This window comes from Glandiceps talaboti, chromosome 19 (assembly GCF_964340395.1).
Source record: "Glandiceps talaboti chromosome 19, keGlaTala1.1, whole genome shotgun sequence".
Taxonomy (NCBI): domain Eukaryota; kingdom Metazoa; phylum Hemichordata; class Enteropneusta; family Spengelidae; genus Glandiceps; species Glandiceps talaboti.
In genome coordinates this window covers 15,445,306-15,464,622 of record NC_135567.1, presented here as the reverse complement: position 1 = coordinate 15,464,622, position 19,317 = coordinate 15,445,306, and the positions used below count along the sequence as shown (strand labels likewise).

Genomic DNA, 19,317 nt, shown 5'->3' with positions numbered 1-19,317 from the left:
AACAATATGTCAACCTCTAATACCCACTAGTCGGTGAAAAATTAAAAGTTGTACAATTTGAACGCATACTGTCACGTTAATATGAAAACAATATGTCAACCTATAATACCCACTAGTCGGTGAAAAATTAAAAGTTGTATAATTTGAACGCATACTGTCACATTAATATGAAAACAATACATCAACCTATAATACCCACTAGTTGGTGAAAAATTAAAAGTCGTACAATTTAAACGCATACTGTCACGTTAATATGAAAACAATATGTCAACCTATAATACCCACCACCAGTTGGTGAAAAATTAAAAGTCGTATAATTTGAACGCATACTGTCACATTAATATGAAAACAATATGTCAACCTATAATACCCACTAGTTGGTGAAAAATTAAAAGTCGTACAATTTGAACGCATACTGTCACGTTAATATGAAAACAATACGTCAACATATAATACCCACTAGTCGGTGAAAAATCAAGAGGTTCGTAATTTTGGTCTCAGTATGCATAGTGACTATATGTCAAGAACTACGGCACCATTACGCTGAGAGATGTCTAAAAATATTAGCAACCGCTTTGATTCTTTTTAGTTTAATACCATCATGGTACCGTAGTGTCTCTACTTTTGCAGTAATTTCCTGTTATTACTCTGGTAATCAAACCTTCAGTTTTATAAGATAGACATAAACTAAAACTACTGTCACAACATGTTGATACAACAGTGATAAGCTATTGAATGGACGTTGGTTTAATTATAGTCTCAGTAGGAAGGCGTCTCTGAAAACTAGGTTTATTTGGAGTTCCCTGAACTTGCAGTGCTGTTTTGGGACTTCCAATGTTTACACTCTCTTGATCACAGGGTGATTAGAATCGCACAACAGATCAGAGGAACTGCTATCACCCACTTTTGTAATCTAGATGTTGAAAAACAATAGATTTAGTTTGTGTCTATCTGAGTAAACCTAAGACTGGGTTGCCCCGGTTACCAGTGTATTATTACAATGTGTAGGCATATTACTAATGTGAGGGCTTGAAATTAACCTGTAGTCTCATATTCCTGATTTAAAAACAGATTTCCTCTATTGGAAATGCGTTATTAAATTACTTTCATGTCCATAAATCTTCCATCCTCATCACATAATCAGTGGTAACCTGAGTGGACTACCAGCTACTTAAACTATGGTAGCACCATGACAAGAATTGGTAATCTGTGGGCATGGAACTACTGTTAATTTCGAGCCCTGAATGTACAATGACGAAACCATGCAATACTGTTTAATTCTCCACTTCACTTCACTTCAGTACATTCTCCAACTGAAAAGTGAAAACCTATCTCAAATAAATTTCTTCTTTTTTTCTGGACGGCCTAATAAAAAAAATTTGTGTGATTCCGATTACACTCAATTTTAGAATAGATGGGGTCGGTAGATTTTTTATTTTATTTATTATATATTTTTTTCATATGTGAGTCCAGTTCAGGTAGTTATGTTTTCCATTCTTTTCCATATGGTCTCTGTGTTATTGGTTTCTTTCTATCAGATGTAGAGCCATTACAGATTGGAAGAACAGTTTTATATTATGTTTTTAAGTTGATGTCTGTTTCCACATCCACTGTTTCTACACACTATAACTGAACTTAAAAAAAAAATATTTTCTTGTAGGTAAATTGGTGTCTATAAAAGCAAACTTCCATTATATTATGAGGAAGGAAAAGGTGATATTTGTCATGAAGAACTTCAGAAGTGGGTTCATAAAAAGGTGAGGTACTGCTTTTAACCTTTGATTTACGAGACCAGAAATTGTCTGCTCCCCATTATGATTTATAGAGCTACCACAAATTAAGGCGTAACCTTTGACCTTAGCATGACATCTACTGTTTACATCTTACAGTTGACAAATTCAGAAATTGTCTGCTCCCCCATTACGATTCATACAGATACTCACAAATTAAGGCATAACCTTTGACGTCAGAACAACACCTACTGTTTTCATCTCATGGTTTATGAATTCAGAAATTGTCTGCTCCCCCATTACGATTTATACTAGGTACCACAAATTAAGGCGTAACCTTTGACCTAAGAATAACTCTTACAGTTCACGAATTCAGCAAATTAAGGGGTAACTTCTGACCTAACAATAACACCTTCAGTTTACATCTTACGGTTGATGAATTCAGAAATTGTCTGCTCCCCCATTATGATTTATACAAATACTGCAAATTACGGCATAACCTTTGACCTCAGAATAACACCTACAGTTTACATCTTACGGTTGACAAATTCAGAAACTGTCTTTCCCCCCCATCATAATTTACATACTACAAAAACCCACAAATTAAGGTGTAACCTTTGACCTGAAAACTTACCTACCCCCAATAATAAGGACGGTATTGGTTCACTCAAGTAGATTTTAACTACTAACTGCCTTTAACAGCATAAAACCAGGTAATGTAAACTCTGAATGAATTCCATTATATGTGCTGTCTGGACGCCTTTTTATAATACTACTAAGAAAGGGACCTATGAACTCAAACGATCCATTCACTCTCATAAAAGCCAGCCGTCACAACAACACAGCACTTTTGTTGTGCGTGTCTGAGTTATTATTATACGCTTGAGAACTTTTCAATGAGGATTAGTTCTGTCTCGTTTCTTAGCCTAGAAGCTGCTTTACTTGTGTCACCTGGCACGGGTTCTTGTAAGACCATCTAGTCGATCTTAATCTAGCTAGGGGGTCAGGATCAATAAGGGTAGGGGAAACTACTGGTTTAGACTCCCTTGCACACCTGTATTTGTTGGATTGACAAACAGTGGTTCACTGTACTACTTTGTAAGTGTGTCTCTTTTGTTTGTTAAGTTCTCTACGAGAGAAAGTTATCAGAAAACATATAAAACTTTGTTTGAAGTGCATAGTTACTTACTTATACACATTTTCCCTATTGTTATACCATAGCGATAGATTAAGACATGGAATCCCAGCTACAGTACTGTTCTAATTTACTATGGTAGTAAGGCCTAATAAAAAATTCTGTGGTTTCAATTACCCTCAATTTTAGAATAATTGGGTTGGTAGATTTTTTATCTTATTTTTTTTTATTTATTTTTTTTCATATGTGAGTGTCTAGTCTTCTGTTGTTTTCCATATGGTCTCTATGTTATTGGTTTCTTCCCATCAGATGTACAGCCATTACAGATTGGAAGAATAGTTGTATATTGTCTTGTGAGACTTCACAATTTTCGCAATTTTATTATTTTATTCTCGAATACGTAAAAAAAAAGAGTTTAGGGTTGGCGTGAAAACCTAGGTGGGGTTGGGTAACTTGAACCACACAATTTTTTTTAGGCCGAACCAGAGCGTTGACTTGATCAAGTTGATGTTATGTATTATCTCAAGAGCCTCTATAAAGCTACTTGAAATAGTAACACACCAACTTGCAGGCTACAACTTCTTGACGTAATAACACCACAATAAGTCTCTGGACTGACCCCAAATGTGGCGGGAAAGTTTTTATTTTGATACAAGTTCATTAGTTTAAAGAAAATCTGTTATCGTAGTACAAAATTTGCATACAATATTTAAAAAATTTACCAAAAGATAAATTTCCATCCCTTAAAAAAGTGGCGGGAAAGTTTTTATTTTGATACAAGTTCATTAGTTTAAAGAAAATCTGTTATCCTAGTACAAAATTTGCATAAAATATTTCAAAAATTTACCAAACAATAAATTTTGATCCCCTAAGAAAGTGGCGGGAAAGTTCTTATTTTGGTACAAGTTTATTAGTTTAAACAAAATCTGTCATCCCAGTTCAAAATTTACATAAAGCATTTCAAAAATTTAACAAACGATAAATTTCAATCCCCTAAAAGAGTGGCGGGAAAGTTTAATATATTCACATTATAGCACGTAATCTTGGTGCATGTATAAATTGATTTCAGTTTACTATAGACAAGGATTTAATTTGCCAATCAAATCCAAAACATATGCACAATTCAGGTTACGTGATAAAATTATTTCAACTAACGTTGCCTATAACTAGAAATGACCCCCGGAGTGCACTACAGATTTTGACACAAAGAGATACTACTGTATTAAAAACTTGTGTACCATGGGTTATGACACAGAAAAAGATCAATAAAAGATAGCTTTTAGATGAAACTTGCATGGTGTAGATTTTGACACGAAAACATAGTTATCAGCTTCTGTACCCTGTAGATTTTGACACAGAAACCAAGATAAACTTGAGAACCACAGATTTTGACACAGAGGCATAGTTATCAGCTTCTGTACCCTGTAGATTTTGACACAGAAACCAAGATAAACTTGAGAACCACAGATTTTGACACAGAAACCAAGATAAACTTGAGAACCACAGATTTTGGCACTGAAACATAGTTATCAGCTTCTGTACACTGCAGATTTTGACACAGAAACCAAGATAAACTTGCGTACCATGGATTTTGACACAGAAGCATAGTTATCAGCTTCTGTACCCTGTAGATTTTGACACAGAAACCAAGATAAACTTGAGTACCACAGATTTTGACACGAAAACATAGTTATCAGCTTGCGTACCCTGTAGATTTTGTCACAGAAACAGAGATAAAACTTGCATGTGTACCACAGATTTTTGATGCAGAAAGATACAGTACTAAGCTAGAGTTTGCAAACTTAAAAAGGATTTTCACAAAACAGACTATCTTCTGGGGACTGAATAATGTGAACAAAGTACGTCTCATAGATTAATACCTTCCAAGTAATTAACACTCATACATATATTTGATACAATACATATTACTTCTTGGATCCAGAGACTACATGTTGAATATTGAAAAAAGCAATGTCATACTTGAAAATTCATCTGCTTTTTTGTTCACATTTAATCAAAATTTACATAGTTTACTTTGATTTTTTACACTTGGAGACTGTTTTTTTGGATAACTAAATATATTTAGTCCAAAATAGACTAGAATTCCGGAAATTTTTTAGAAATTTTTATAATTTAGCCCAAAGTAGATTCTGAGGGACCCATTGTAATGACAAAATAAAACAATGAACACTTGACACACATTTTTTTACGTGATTCAAAAATTTACATAAAATTCGACGCAGCACTTCAGCTAAATACATGTTTTGACTAAAAACTGAATTGTACCATAATTTTTTGTTGATATTTGCAATATTTAGATATTATTCCCCAATATTCTTCTTTTTTCAGCCAAGGAAAATATGAGTGACCTTAAGAGTTTTTGTCACTACGAGTTGCGACAACTCTTGAGTTACAAGTATTTTCCGGCTGAATGAAGAAATGTTGGAAAATAGCATAATTATACCAGTGCCAGTAATATATATATATATATATATATATATATATATATATATATATATATATATATATATATATATATATATATATATATATATATATATATATATATATATATATATATATATATATATATATATATATATATACATAAAAATGAAAGAAGACGAGTCTGATATTACATAGTGGAATTACACTACGGACCGTTTCACTATTTGTATAGTTTTGGTAGTACTGGAACTCTTTCTCTGGTAGTACTGCCACTGCTGTATAGAGCACTTTCTTAGCAGATTGATAGTCACCGAGTTGTATATATATAAAATTGGGGAAAGTAATGGCAATTCTGAACGTTTTGACTCGTATGTATGTATGTATGTATGTATGTATGTATGTATGTATGTAAGTATGTTTCTACCATGCACAATCCACTTAGAACAAAAAATATTCAATATATACACTCTGGTCATTCTATGTCACAACAACACGTGTCTACATCACTGATTCTGCTGTGTTCAAAATTGCCGTTAGTTTCCCTGATTTTTCTTTGATATTACTGGTGCTGGTATAATTATGCTATTCTTCAATAAATTTTTCTTCATTCAGCAGGAAAATACTCGTGACCTTTTAAGGGGGTCACTACTTGTCTAGCAACTCGTAGTGACAAAGGCCCCTCAGGTCACTTGTATTTTCCTTGGCCAAACAAAGAAAATTATTGGTGACTAACATCTAAATGTATTCTAAAGCAACCACAAATAAAGTACCACACTTGCATTTTTTTGTGTATCACAGTTTTTGACCTAATCGCAGACATCAAATTTGTGACCTGATAGGGTTAAAGGGACCTATATGAAGTATATTGCCCTCTTTATTTACATATGCAAATATTGACCTCTGACTGAGGTCATTCACATCTCTGTTCATACAATTATTTCAAATATTTTTGAAAGAATGGGCAGCGGTACTTTTTCAAACAAAAACACAACAAATGCAACAAAAGTGTTATTTTTAGTTTGCAAACCCATTCAGATTTCTTGGAACCGCACCAAAACTGTCCGATCAGAGTCAGACGGCGTTGTTTGCTTAGTTTCAGTAAAACGGTCGTAAATAGAGTCAGTCATTGTGTATAACCTGGGTATTGTATACATTATCAACGCAAGTGTCCTGTTGCTATGACAACTCATTCATGGAATTTAGCTCCTTTTTGTGTGCAGTGTTTACACATATATCAATCTAAATCTACAACCAGGAGAAATAGGGTGAATATATTCAGTATAATCCCATAGATTGTGAATATACAATAACATAGGTATGATATGCAACCTTCAGCTACCACTAAAATATAAATTCTAAATTTTCCACCAAAAACAGTCCTGAGTAGTAATATGATTTGAGTTTTTAAAACATTTTTTGTACATTTTTTTACGAATATGAACGGCAGTAGTAATCTTTATATAAGACACTTAAAACGCTCACTAAAATATGAATTCTAAATTTTTCCCGCCAAAAACACTCATGGCTGGTTAGGGTGTTTTTGTATTTTTTTTTTTTTTTTTTACATTTTTGGTAAATTTATGATTTAACAACAGAGATATGTAATTTTATGAGACACTTTTAACGCTGTCACTAAAATATAAATGCTAAATTTTCCCGCCAAAATACTCTCTTGCGTTGTAAAATGTTTTGGTTTTTTTTGGTAAAATTATTTATGATTCACAACAGAGATGTATAACCTTCAGCTGATACTTTAAATACTGTCACTAAAATATAAATTCTAAATTTTCCCCGCCAAAAACACTCATGATTGGTTTTGGTTTTTAAAATTTTTGAATTAGCATTAGAGATATGTAATCTGTATGAGACACTGTCACTAAAATATGAATTCTAAATTTTCCCGCCATCTAAGCTTACTTGGAACATAAAGTATAGAATTCTATCTCCTCAAATTATGTAAATTTTTGCATACTTTTCTCGCAAAATTTTTCTTGAGTAAAAATTTAACAAATTGTGAGCAGACAACATTTTCATCATAAATAAAAGTGAATTTGTAGCTAGTTAAATCACAGCTGGTGGTAGTATTGACACAGACATAATAAGATTAAAATCAAACAAAGCTGGTAGAATACTGATTTCATACTCTATTCATTCTGTGACCTCAATCACACCTAACAAAATGTCACTTTTCATTTAACCAAAAATTGTCGTAATTTCCTAAAAAATGTTAAATTTTTGGATTAATTTTGGATCAAAACTATTAAATAAATTATTAAGATAAGAAATACTGTTTTTGTTCAAAAATTAAAAGTAAAAATCACCAATAAAATAAGAATTTATGTTGAATGAGATAACAGCTGGCATGCCACATTGCCAGTGAGATTGCTAATCAAGTACTGCAATCAGGCAATCATGAACACTACCTTATTTGGGCACTAGAAACAAATTTATTCAATCATATACAAGTATCTTAATAGACTACCCATATCAAGTAGTCAGCCTACAACATTTTGCCGCCAATTCAGTCAATTTTTCAAATTTCAACTAATTTCAGTAAATTGTATGTTTATTTTGGACATTTAGGGGCATGTATAAGGTAATATTTCAAATTTTACCATTTAAAAAAATTCTTTGTGTGTGAAAATTCTCTATTTGATGTTACATTTCAACATACAATACTTTGCCACCAAAATTATGCTAAATTTAAATACATCATATACCAGAATAATTTTACCTATTCAGCCAAAATTTATGTCGATTATTTTTATTTTTGATCAAATTTTGAGATAAAAAACAAGTACAGACTATGTAGTGAATGATCGACATGTCGAGTGCTTATATTTTCATATTCCTGCGAAAATGCAACAAAAAATGTAAAGATTTTCAAATTTATAGCTATATGTCCAACACAGTCTTCATTCCCTGACACTTTTGATCAAAATTTTGATGTAAAGAACCAGTAAAGACTATGAAGTGAACGACCGACATGTTGCTAGCCTACATTTGCACATTTTTTGCAAAAATGCGCCAACAAATTTGAGAAATCTACAAACCGACAGCAATATGCTGGACCATATCACTTGCACAAAATAAATCCTGACACTTTTGATCAAAATTTTGACATAAAAGAACATGTAAAGACTATGAAGTGAACGACAGACATGTTGCGAGCCTACATTTGCACATTTTAGCCAAAAGAATTTGAGAAATTTACAAACCGACAGCTATATGTTGGACTTATATCACTTGCACAAAATAAAACCTGCCACTTTTGATTAAAATTTTTCAAATGAAATGTAGACTATGAAATATTGTTTGAAGGAGCAGAAAAACAGCTGATCTTAGTGAGATAGTTTCTATCACATTGTTAGTTGAGTTGCAACACATCTGGGGACCAATTCATTTCTTTGTGGTGAATGCAGACTCCAGCAAACACTGAAATTTTATCTACCAGAGCAAAAATTTATCATCTTGTGAATTTTTTTTTCAAATCCCTTGAATTTAATACTGTAAGTCTTTCTTTCACAAAATTCAGTTCAGATTTGGATTACAATTTTGTTGTTAAAAACAGTCGTCTGCCAAAGCTTTAGAAAAAGTCATATCGTCATACGCATAGTAGACATTACTTCATTATACTAAAACTACTTGTACCTTCAAACTCGCGGTTTTATAAGAATAATTCTATGTAATCTGTCGGCTTCCACTGATAAGATAACATAATGTGCAAACTGCTTTCAATTTGGGGAATATTTTCAAAAAAGTAGTATTTATTAGCTTCTAAATGTACCTGGAGGCATTTTCAAAGTGCATGTTTTCTTCAAAATTGTCACAAAAAAAACATTCTTGTGATCAATAGTTTCTTACAAAAAGCTTGAGGTCAAAATTGAAAATATCCATTTCTGATTTTTTTTATGACAGGAACTTTGTCCCTCTTGTATTGAATAAAAAAATAAAATGAACTTTGAGATCAAAATATTACAATTATTATGCGAGTCAACAATATTTTATTAAATCTACTTATTATTTTTTGGTACTTTTACCCTAGATTTAATTTTATAATGAAGCAAGATAAGAACAGCACTATTTAGTGTTTTCTTTCCAAATTTTTTGGGTGGATAGGACCTAAAAAAAATAATTGTTTGGTTCCAGTTACCCAACCCCACCTAGCTTTTCACTGCCGACTCTAAACTTTTCATTACATATTCAAGATTTAAAAAAAATAAAATCACTAAAATTGTGAAGTCTCACGAGAAATATTGGATGCTGAAACTGACATCAACTTAAAAAGACAATATAAAACTGTTCTTTTAATATGTAATGGCTGTACATGTGATAGGAAGAAATAAACAACACAGAGACCATTTGGAAAACAATGGAAAACCTGAACTAGACGCTTGCACAGAAAAAATATAATAAAATAAAATACAAAATCTACCTATCCCACCTATTCTAAAATTGAAAGTAATCGGAACCACACAATTTTTTAGGCCTAGTCAAAAAATGTCTGAAAATTCTAAATTTATTGTGTTGTCTGCTATCTGCACACAGCATGTTACCAGTAATTATTCTAACAGGCATATCAAGGTGGCGAGTTCACTCCCTCAGGGAATAATATTGAGTCACGGATCACACCTATGTACTTTTGGGTTCTCAAAAATTCAAAATTTTGTCATTTGCATTCTGAAGGTTTACAATTTCAGAATTTTGAATTTTAAATTATTCAAGAACTACCGACAGCAGACATAAAGGTGACAAACACATTTTTTTTCATGATTTTTGAAATTTTAGTCAAGTCTGAATTTTTTAACAGAAAGTAGTTCTACTTTTGGCTAAATCATGAAAATTTCTAAAAAATTTCCCAAATTCTAGTCTATTTTGGACTAAATATATTTAGTTATACAAAAAAACAGTCTCCAAGTGTAAAAAATTAAAGCAAACTATGTAAATTTTGATTAAATGTGAACAAAAAAACAGATGAATTTTCAAGTACGACATTGCTTTTTTCAATATTCGACATGTAGTAGCCTCTGGATCCAAGAAGTAATATGAATCAAATATCAGCCTTCTACACGCATTTTACACCACGCTAATCTCACCTGACACTAAATAGCTAATACTACTTTACAGGAAACCTCCTAAAATTGGTCTAACGACAAAAACTAATCTCGTCTTATCCAAAAAGTCTTTTGAAATTTTGTTTTGATTTTTCAACGGATAAATAAACCGTTGCCTTGAGGTTAAATTTCTTTAATTTTGTATTCAGTGAGTGTTGATGGCATTTGAAGCTTACCATAATCTGCCTCCAGGGGGCGTATTTCTTAGAAATTGAATTTAGTTGTCCATGACCTCATTCTCCATTGTGTCGTATGTTAACATAAATTATCAGAACTAAGCAGAAACATGGCTTTCAGCCAACTGTTCATCAAAAACCTCATTTCTCAAAGGGAAGATTTTCAACCTCATTATTATCGTACGACACATCATTCTGAAACCATTCTTCAAATTTCTTTTCAATTTTTTCCAAATTTCAATAATTTTGAAATCCTTTTTATCTAAAATAAACACTGATAGTGAAATTTTTTAATGAAAAAATGAGAATTTCTGTGAATGTTAGGAAATTGAAGTGTTCAGGTTGTGTCTATGGTTGGCCTACATGTTATAACCCTTACATTTATTCCCTAGAGGTTCACTATCTGATGTTAGATTGAACACAGACCTACTTGTACCATCTGATAAGGCCTAACAAAAAAGATTATGTGGTTCCGATTATGCTCAATTTTAGAATAGGTAGATTTTTTATTTTATTTTATATTATCTTTTTCACATGTGCGTGTCTAGTTCAGGTAGTTATGTTTTCCGTTATTTTCCATATAGTCTCTGTGTTATTGGTTTTTTCCCATCACATGTACACAGCCATTACAGATTGGAAGAACAGTTTGTTGATGTCAGTTTCTGCATCCACTATTTCTTGCTCGAATACAAAGTATGTAAAAAAGTTTAGGGTCAGCAGTGAAAAATTAGGTGGGGTTATGTTACCGGAACCAAACAATTTTTTTTTGTAGGCCTAAATAATTTATTGTTGAAAATTTCTCATTTTTAGTCATGTGTTCAGTAATAATTTTGAAATCAGTTCACTTCAAAGCCAGATTTCTATGAGATCTAACCAAAATATACTTAATGTTTGACAAAAAGTTGTAAAAAACTAAAATTTTCGTTTTTGTCAACTTCTAGTTTGATGTCAGTTTATCTCTGAGAATAGTTTCTATGAAATCCAACCAAAATATACTTAATGTTTGACAAAAAGTTGTAAAAAAACTAAAATTTTCGTCTTTTTCAAATACTAGTTTCTATGAAATCCAACCAAAATATACTTAATGTTTGACAAAAAGTTGTAAAAAACTAAAATTTTCGTTTTTTTCAACTTCTAGTTTGAGAATAGTTTCTATGAAATCCAACCAAAATATACTTAATGTTTGACAAAAAGTTGTAAAAAACTAAAATTTTCGTTTTTTTCAACTTCTAGTTTGATATCAGTTTATCTCTGAGAATAGTTTCTATGAAATCCAACCAAAATATACTTAATGTTTGACAAAAAGTTGTAAAAAAACTAAAACTTTCAAGTGTTCAAGTATTTCGTCTTTTTCAACATTGATATCAGTTTATCACTGTGAATAGTTTCTTTAAAATATACTTAAAATGTTTGACAACTGATAATTGATGAAAGTAATCAGAAAGGGATATTTTTAACCATTATATTTCATGTCTCACTTATTATTTCTGGAGACTTGGGGAAATAGCTTGCAGGTAGTCTTGTATGACCTCTGACCCTTGATATGTGGTTTAGTGAAAGTGAATGAAATACAAGAGTCATCAGTGTTTTTGCTAATTAAGGGCTGGTAACTATGGTAACAGAAAGTGGTTAATCTGGTAAAATTGGCATAGTTTCCCATACATTATACCATAATTTTGGTGGGGAACTAAGGTAGATTTCATCTACTTGAAACACCCTTAACAAAAACACTAGTAATGAACCCTAGTAAATTACCTACTAAGTGCCCTTAACAAAAACACTAGAGCGGAACTCAGGTAGATTTTACCTACTTACCACCCCTATAAAAAACACTGGTAGAGAACCCTGGTAAAATGACTGGGGAATTCAGGTAGATTTTACCAACTTACCACCCTTCACAAAAATGACTGGTGAACTCAGGTAGATTTTACCTACTTACCACCCTTGACAAAAACACTGGTTGGAACCCTGGTAAAATGATAGGGGAACCCTGGTAAAATGATAGGGGAACCCAGATAGATTTTACCTACTTACTACCCTTAGCAAAGACACTGGTAGGGAACCCTGGTAAAATGACTGGTGAACTCAGGTAGATTTTACCTACTTACTACCCTTAATAAAAACACTGGAGAACTCAGGTAGATTTTACCTACTTACTACCCTTAGCAAAGACACTGGTAGGGAACCCTGGTAAAATGACTGGTGAACTCAGGTAGATTTTACCTACTTACTACCCTTAATAAAAACACTGGAGAACTCAGGTAGATTTTACCTACTTACTACCTTTAATAAAAATACAGGTGGGGAACTCAGGTAGATTTTACCTACTTACTACCTTTAATAAAAATACAGGTGGGGAACTCAGGTAGTATTCTGCTTAATTTCAAATGAAATCAATATTATCTGTTTTTGCCCTTAACAAAAACACTGGTAGGGAACTCAGATTTAACAAACACAGGGAAAACCAACTTCAAATATTTCCTTAATTTCAGAATGAAATCAATATTACGTGTCTGAAAGATGAAATAGTACCTTAACTCGAATTCAAATTAAGCAACTAATTTACATATTCTGTTTAATTTCAGATGAAATCAATATTATATGTCCGAAAGATGAAATTAAAGCTCAACTCAAAATAAGAAACTAATTTACATATTCTGTTTAATTTCAGATGAAATCAATATTATGCGTCCGAAAGATGAAGTAGCCTCATCATGACTGTCTACCAGCTGTCTCATCTGTTACCCTGACAACCACCTCCTAACCAGATTGATAAAACATTGACAGTGCTTTAGGTTTTATCTTGTAATGAACAGATACAATCAAAAGTTCAAAGGTCACTAAATTGACCTTTGACCTCATCAAGAATCAAATCAATATCTGCAGTTCAAAGGTCATTAGGTTTACCTCTGCCCTCTTTTTTAACACAAATGAAATTTTGCTGAACAGACTCTTTTCACATCCTGTTCTACTTTTGATATCAATGTTGACCTCTGTACAGATTTGTTCACTCTTTCTCTTGTAAACAAAAAGCGTATTGTAACCACAAGTTTATTAGGCAAAAACAAAAATAATTGTGTGTTACTGATAACATGGCCTCACAGGATAGGGTAGGTACGTTGGTCAGAATTTAATTTAATTTTTTACTGTTTTAATTTTTGAAAAATATTGTTTCAAATCAAAACCAAACAAAATGTAGGTCAGAATACCCCTTCTGTGATAGTTTGATGAATTATGTACCAGACATGACTGGGGAAAGAATACCCCTTCTGTGATAGTTTGATGAATTATGTACCAGACATGACTGGGGAAAGAATACCCCTTCTGTGATAGTTTGATGAATTATGTACCAGACATGACTGGGGAAAGAATACCCCTTCTGTGATAGTTTGATGAATTATGTACCAGACATGACTGGGGAAAGAATACCCCTTCTGTGATAGTTTAATGAAATATGTACCAGATATGACTGGGGAAAGAAAACAGATGTGCATGAAAGGTCAAGAAGATAGAATTTCTTATCTTTTTATTTCAAATGTTTAAAAAATGTTTTAGGGTCAGCAGCTTTAAGGGGTTATTGGAAACACACATTTTTTTTGTGTGTTAGTACTAGAGTAAATAATATCTAATATTATTTTTCGATGTCAATTTTGTTCTGTATAAATTTATTTATACCCAAATATTGGTGTTTAGTTTAGTTTTGAATCGGAGTAATATAAGACGTTGTTTTCATAGAAATTTATTTGTTCACTTTGAGTTTATGTTTCCTTGAAAATTCTGAAAACCCACTTATTTTTTGTACTACTGATTTCATATATTGAAAATAAACTGAATTGAATTTTCTTTATCTTGTTTGTATCTTTTTACTCCTTTTATTGAAATTTTTAAAAACACAGAATATTGCTATTTCTTTGACAAGTTTGCCTTGCAAAGGAGATCTTCAAAATTTAAATAGTCGGCTTAGAAAGATGGAAGCAACAAAATTTTGGGTTCAATATTATCACTATTCAAGTCTATACTGTATATTAACCTCTCCACTACTTCAGTGGAAAGTACTGTAGATGAATTTGAGAAACAAATATTATTTTTTAAATGGCCTACAGAGAATGTCACCTTGAGGTCAATGGCAAATATTATGAACAACTTCAACTGTGTAGGTATTTTTTAAATATTTGTTTACCATGTTATTCTAGACAACTCAATGTCAGTTACTCACCCCATTGACGTTACCAGGGTTCTGAAACTGTCAAATTTACCCTGGTTCTAAAACTTCAGTAAAAACACTGAATGTATAGGAAACTGTAAATTTTACGAGATTTCCCCTCTCTGTTATCAGCATTCTAAGATCCTAGCAAAAACTTAGAAAGTACACTTTGTCCATAGAAATTAAAAATTTTACCATCTCCCTTAGTTTTTATTACAAGCTAGAGTTTTAAAACCACAGCAAAAAAAAAAAAAGACTCACTGTACAGAAACTTTGCAAAACACTGATAAGCATTTTGTATAACACAACCAGTTTATAAATATCAACCCCTGTATTGACAGAACAGAAGAATGCACATTTTGTGAGCAGGTTAAACACCAGATTTTGTCACGCATATCATTATTAGATTTGAAAATGAAAAAAATATGAATAATAAAAGTATGAATCATTCAAATATTTGAATACTTCTATATTTTACTTTTCATTCACCCTGTATGATTTCCTAGTTTGGCCAGAGAGGGCAGTATACTAACGTTAGGATAAAAAAAATATGACTTACATCTGGGCTGCTGCAAGGATAGTTGTACAAGTTGATTTGTTGTAACTCAGTCACCGTGGCAACCAGTTTATGGTTGTATGACCTGTCTACTGCATACAACATGGGACCCTCTGTGCTGCTACCATGGATACCTACACACAAACAAACATTGAATAAAGTTTCTCTCACATTTGATGATTTTATAATTCTCGGTGGTACCTGCAATAGTCTTGTACTTCATACTGGAGGGTCAAAATAGAACAAGAAGGTTGACTTATTCCCATGTGTGCCTACATTGTAATAAATGTGGAGTGTGTAGAGCGGAAGTTATGGTATCGACCAAGAAATCAGAAATTCACTGTTTTTATGACGCGTTTTAACAGTAATATTCTATTTCAGATACCGAAATTGGGACCTTGTATGATAGAGGTTCTAGCAAGATAGCGTTAATCCTATGCATTATATACTCTTCATAGATTCTATAGTTTTTCACTTACTTGCTACTGGATATCCCACAGGGCAGTTGTGAGATACCCATTCTATATTCCTCAATTCTGATTGGTTCTCTAGTTTTTTACTTACTTGCTACTGGATATCCCATGAGGCAGTTGTGAGATACCCATTCTATATTCCTCAATTCTGATTGGTTCTCTAGTTTTTCACAGCTGACACCATCCCCTGTGTATGAATAATAATAAATTAATATAACATCTGAGTGTTCATACGATGTATTACGAAATTAACAAACACAGTGAAAAAATCAAAATGTTACTGTTCTTTTTATTTTGTCTGTCTGTCTGTCTTTGTATGTATGTATGTATGTATGTATGTATGTATGTATGTGTGTGCATGCATGTATGTATGTATGTATGTATGATGTATGTCTGCATGTATATATGGACGTACGTACGTACATATGTATGTCTGTGTCTGTGTAGATGTAAGGCTATTTGCTATTTGATCTGTATCAACAAAACAACTGGTTAAAATGAAATGTTATACAGAACCAGCTGCAATGTGTCTGTCTGTCTGTCTACCTGTCTGTCTACCTTTCTGTCTGTACTTGTAACGATGTCATCATCTGTACTTACAGTAGAAATGTTCCAATCCCACTGAACTGCTCTGTAAGATGTAGTTACCAAATGGTTTATCCACTGACCAATCTAGACCTGTGATGGCGCTGTTGTGTCCCTTACATTTACCAACACATTCGGCTTTCTTCCCACTGTCTTCAACTTGTAAAATGTAAATCATGCGATCATAACATCCAACTGCAATCCATTCACCATCTGAAAGAACACGAGAAACATAGTAAACATAAAATTTATTTCGATGAAAGAAAAAATGGGGCTGTATCTAACAGAGACAATCCTGTTACAATAATCTTATCGAGACAGCAATAAAGAGGTACTTAGTCTTCATAACTGACAATCAATTTAAAATGCAATGCAAACAATTATTAATATAATGCCATGCAATTTAATATGCAATTCACTATGCAATTCAATCTACATATTTTACAATTAGTATACATTTCAATTTAATATGCAAATCAGACAATTACTATGCAATTCAATCGATTAAAGTGCAAATTTGACAATTTGTTTACATTTCAATTTAATATGCAAATCAGACAATTACTATGCAATTTAATCGATTGAAGGGCAAATTTGACAATTTGTTTACATTTCAATTTAATATGCGAATCAGACAATTACTATGCAATTCAATCTATTAAAATGTAAAGCTGGTCATTATCATGATTTTCATTCAGTGATCAAATTTGCAAACAATTACTCATGCATATCAAACCACAAATCAATTAACTATGCAAATGAGCTAATCTATATGCAAATTAGTAAAATGATATAAAAGGTTGTGTTACCTGGTGAAAATTTGATACAAGTAATTCTATCCTTTGAGACTTTGACTTTAGACAACTCAGTAACATCATGTGTTCCACTGATACTGATGATACTCACACTGGAAAAGATAAAAAACCCATATAATTATATATGCAAATGATTTAATTACATATGCAAAAAGCAATGAGTTATGTTAATAATGTACATCTATGTTTAAAACATAATAACTGAATGGAAAGCGTTTTATTAGCTAAAACTACATAACTCAGTGATATTATGGGTTTTATTCTTACATTCACAACAGCAAGTCCAGTGGAATATATTGTAATTACTTTGTTATTAACTTTTTACGTAGATGGTTGAGAACATTCATAGACATAGTGTTCTATTGATATTTACAAAACTAAGTATGAAGAACAAACTCAAATCATGAAGAACGCAAGACTTAAAAACAATTTCCTTAGGGACTGGTGAAAATCTACATGCAGCACTTTACCTGTTTCCAGCACTTCATGTATGCATAATGAGGAGAAATAACAGAGCTAATTAGTTGTATTATCAGGACGCTGACTTTCACTGTTACATCTATCAGTAATGTTATCAGTCTTCAAAAATGATCTCATATGGTGGGAAGTACATTTTGTTTTTGCATTCCGGCCAAAATTATGCATAATTCAAGACTCTTTGACTCGACAATCGAGCACTGTACACAGCCCCAAACTCCTATACAGTGCTACCATACAAAAAAAAAATCAACCTCCACACCTTCAGGTTCAACTTTCCAAGATAGCGCTGCATTCAGTGGGGGCCATATTGGATGTTGTCGTATAAAATTGAACCAGCAAATTCTTTTTAGGAATAATTATTATCAACACCTCAAAAGTTGCGAGTCACAATATCCACTTCAAGTGGCAAACATGTAATGTAAACTCTGTGATAAGGTAAACATGGCGCCCCAGAAGACAGCAATGGATTACGGGATATCAACGGATAGGACTACTAGGAGCTTGTCCAGAACCCAGGATGTAAACACATGAGTTATGATGACCTTGGTAGTTTCGTTCAAACACATTAAACCTGGCTTGTGAATGGTACAATAACCACTAAGCCAATTTAACGTGCCACTGACGCATACAATTTCTAGTGATGCACCAAAATTTGATGTTCCCCTATCTCTTACTATGAGGTGACCCAGAAGAAATGCCAGTTTTTCTCATTTTTACTCACAACAACAAAATTTGGCTATCAATAGAGGGCACACTGATAATAACAGAAATATATAATAAAGTAATGAGAACATTACAAATAATAATGAAGTAATCACACTGGTAAAAGTGAAATTAAACAGAACTGTGCCCTCACCTTGAATCACGTACACCTAGTACCAATAGTCTACCATTGGGGTGTATATCAACACAGTGGATATTAGACCCTTTGATGTTATGTCTCCATACAGTGTGATGTTGATGTGCATCAAACATTGCTATAATTCCATCAAATCCAGCCGTTACAAATAAACCCTGTTGTGTATTACTTGGATACATAGTCAATGCTCTGCAGTCATCAAAATGACCCTACAAAGATAATTGGAACATTTTTAAAGTTACTATATATTATTAATTTAAAGTCTTTTGAGAGCAATGAGAGAGAGAGAGAGAGAGAGAGAGAGAGAGAGAGAGAGAGAGAGAGAGAGAGAGAGAGAGAGAGAGAGAGAGAGAGAGAGAGAGAGAGAGAGAGAGGGAGAGAGAGAGAGAGAGAGAGAGAGAGAGAGAGAGAGAGAGAGGGAGAGAGAGAGAGAGAGAGAGAGAGAGAGAGAGAGAGAGAGAGAGAGAGAGAGAGAAAGAGAACAGAGAGACAGAGTGAGAGACAGCAACAGCGAGAGTGACAGAGAGCTGAGATGATATGAGAGAGAGAGAGCAGAGAGAGTGACAGAAATAGACAGATAGATAGATAAAATAAACAGACAAAACTAAACTTACCTGTGTAAGGGGTTTCTTATGTAGACTACTCATACCCATCAATGGAGCTCCTGTAGTACCCATAGCACAGCTAAGTATTGAATTCAGTGTTGTACCAATAAATATAGTATCTTTGTTGTAACAAAGCA

General features: G+C 32.7%; 1 long non-coding RNA gene across 1 annotated transcript in view; it reads right to left on the bottom strand.

Moving 5' to 3' along the window:
* LOC144450337 (uncharacterized) overlaps positions 1–15,444 on the bottom strand; it is a 43,813-nt gene extending 28,369 nt beyond the window's left edge. The window contains exon 1 of the long non-coding RNA XR_013482233.1: positions 15,367–15,444. This is a non-coding gene — a long non-coding RNA (uncharacterized LOC144450337). The remainder of the gene's footprint in view (positions 1–15,366) is intronic.
* Between the last annotated feature and the right edge of the window lie 3,873 nt (positions 15,445–19,317).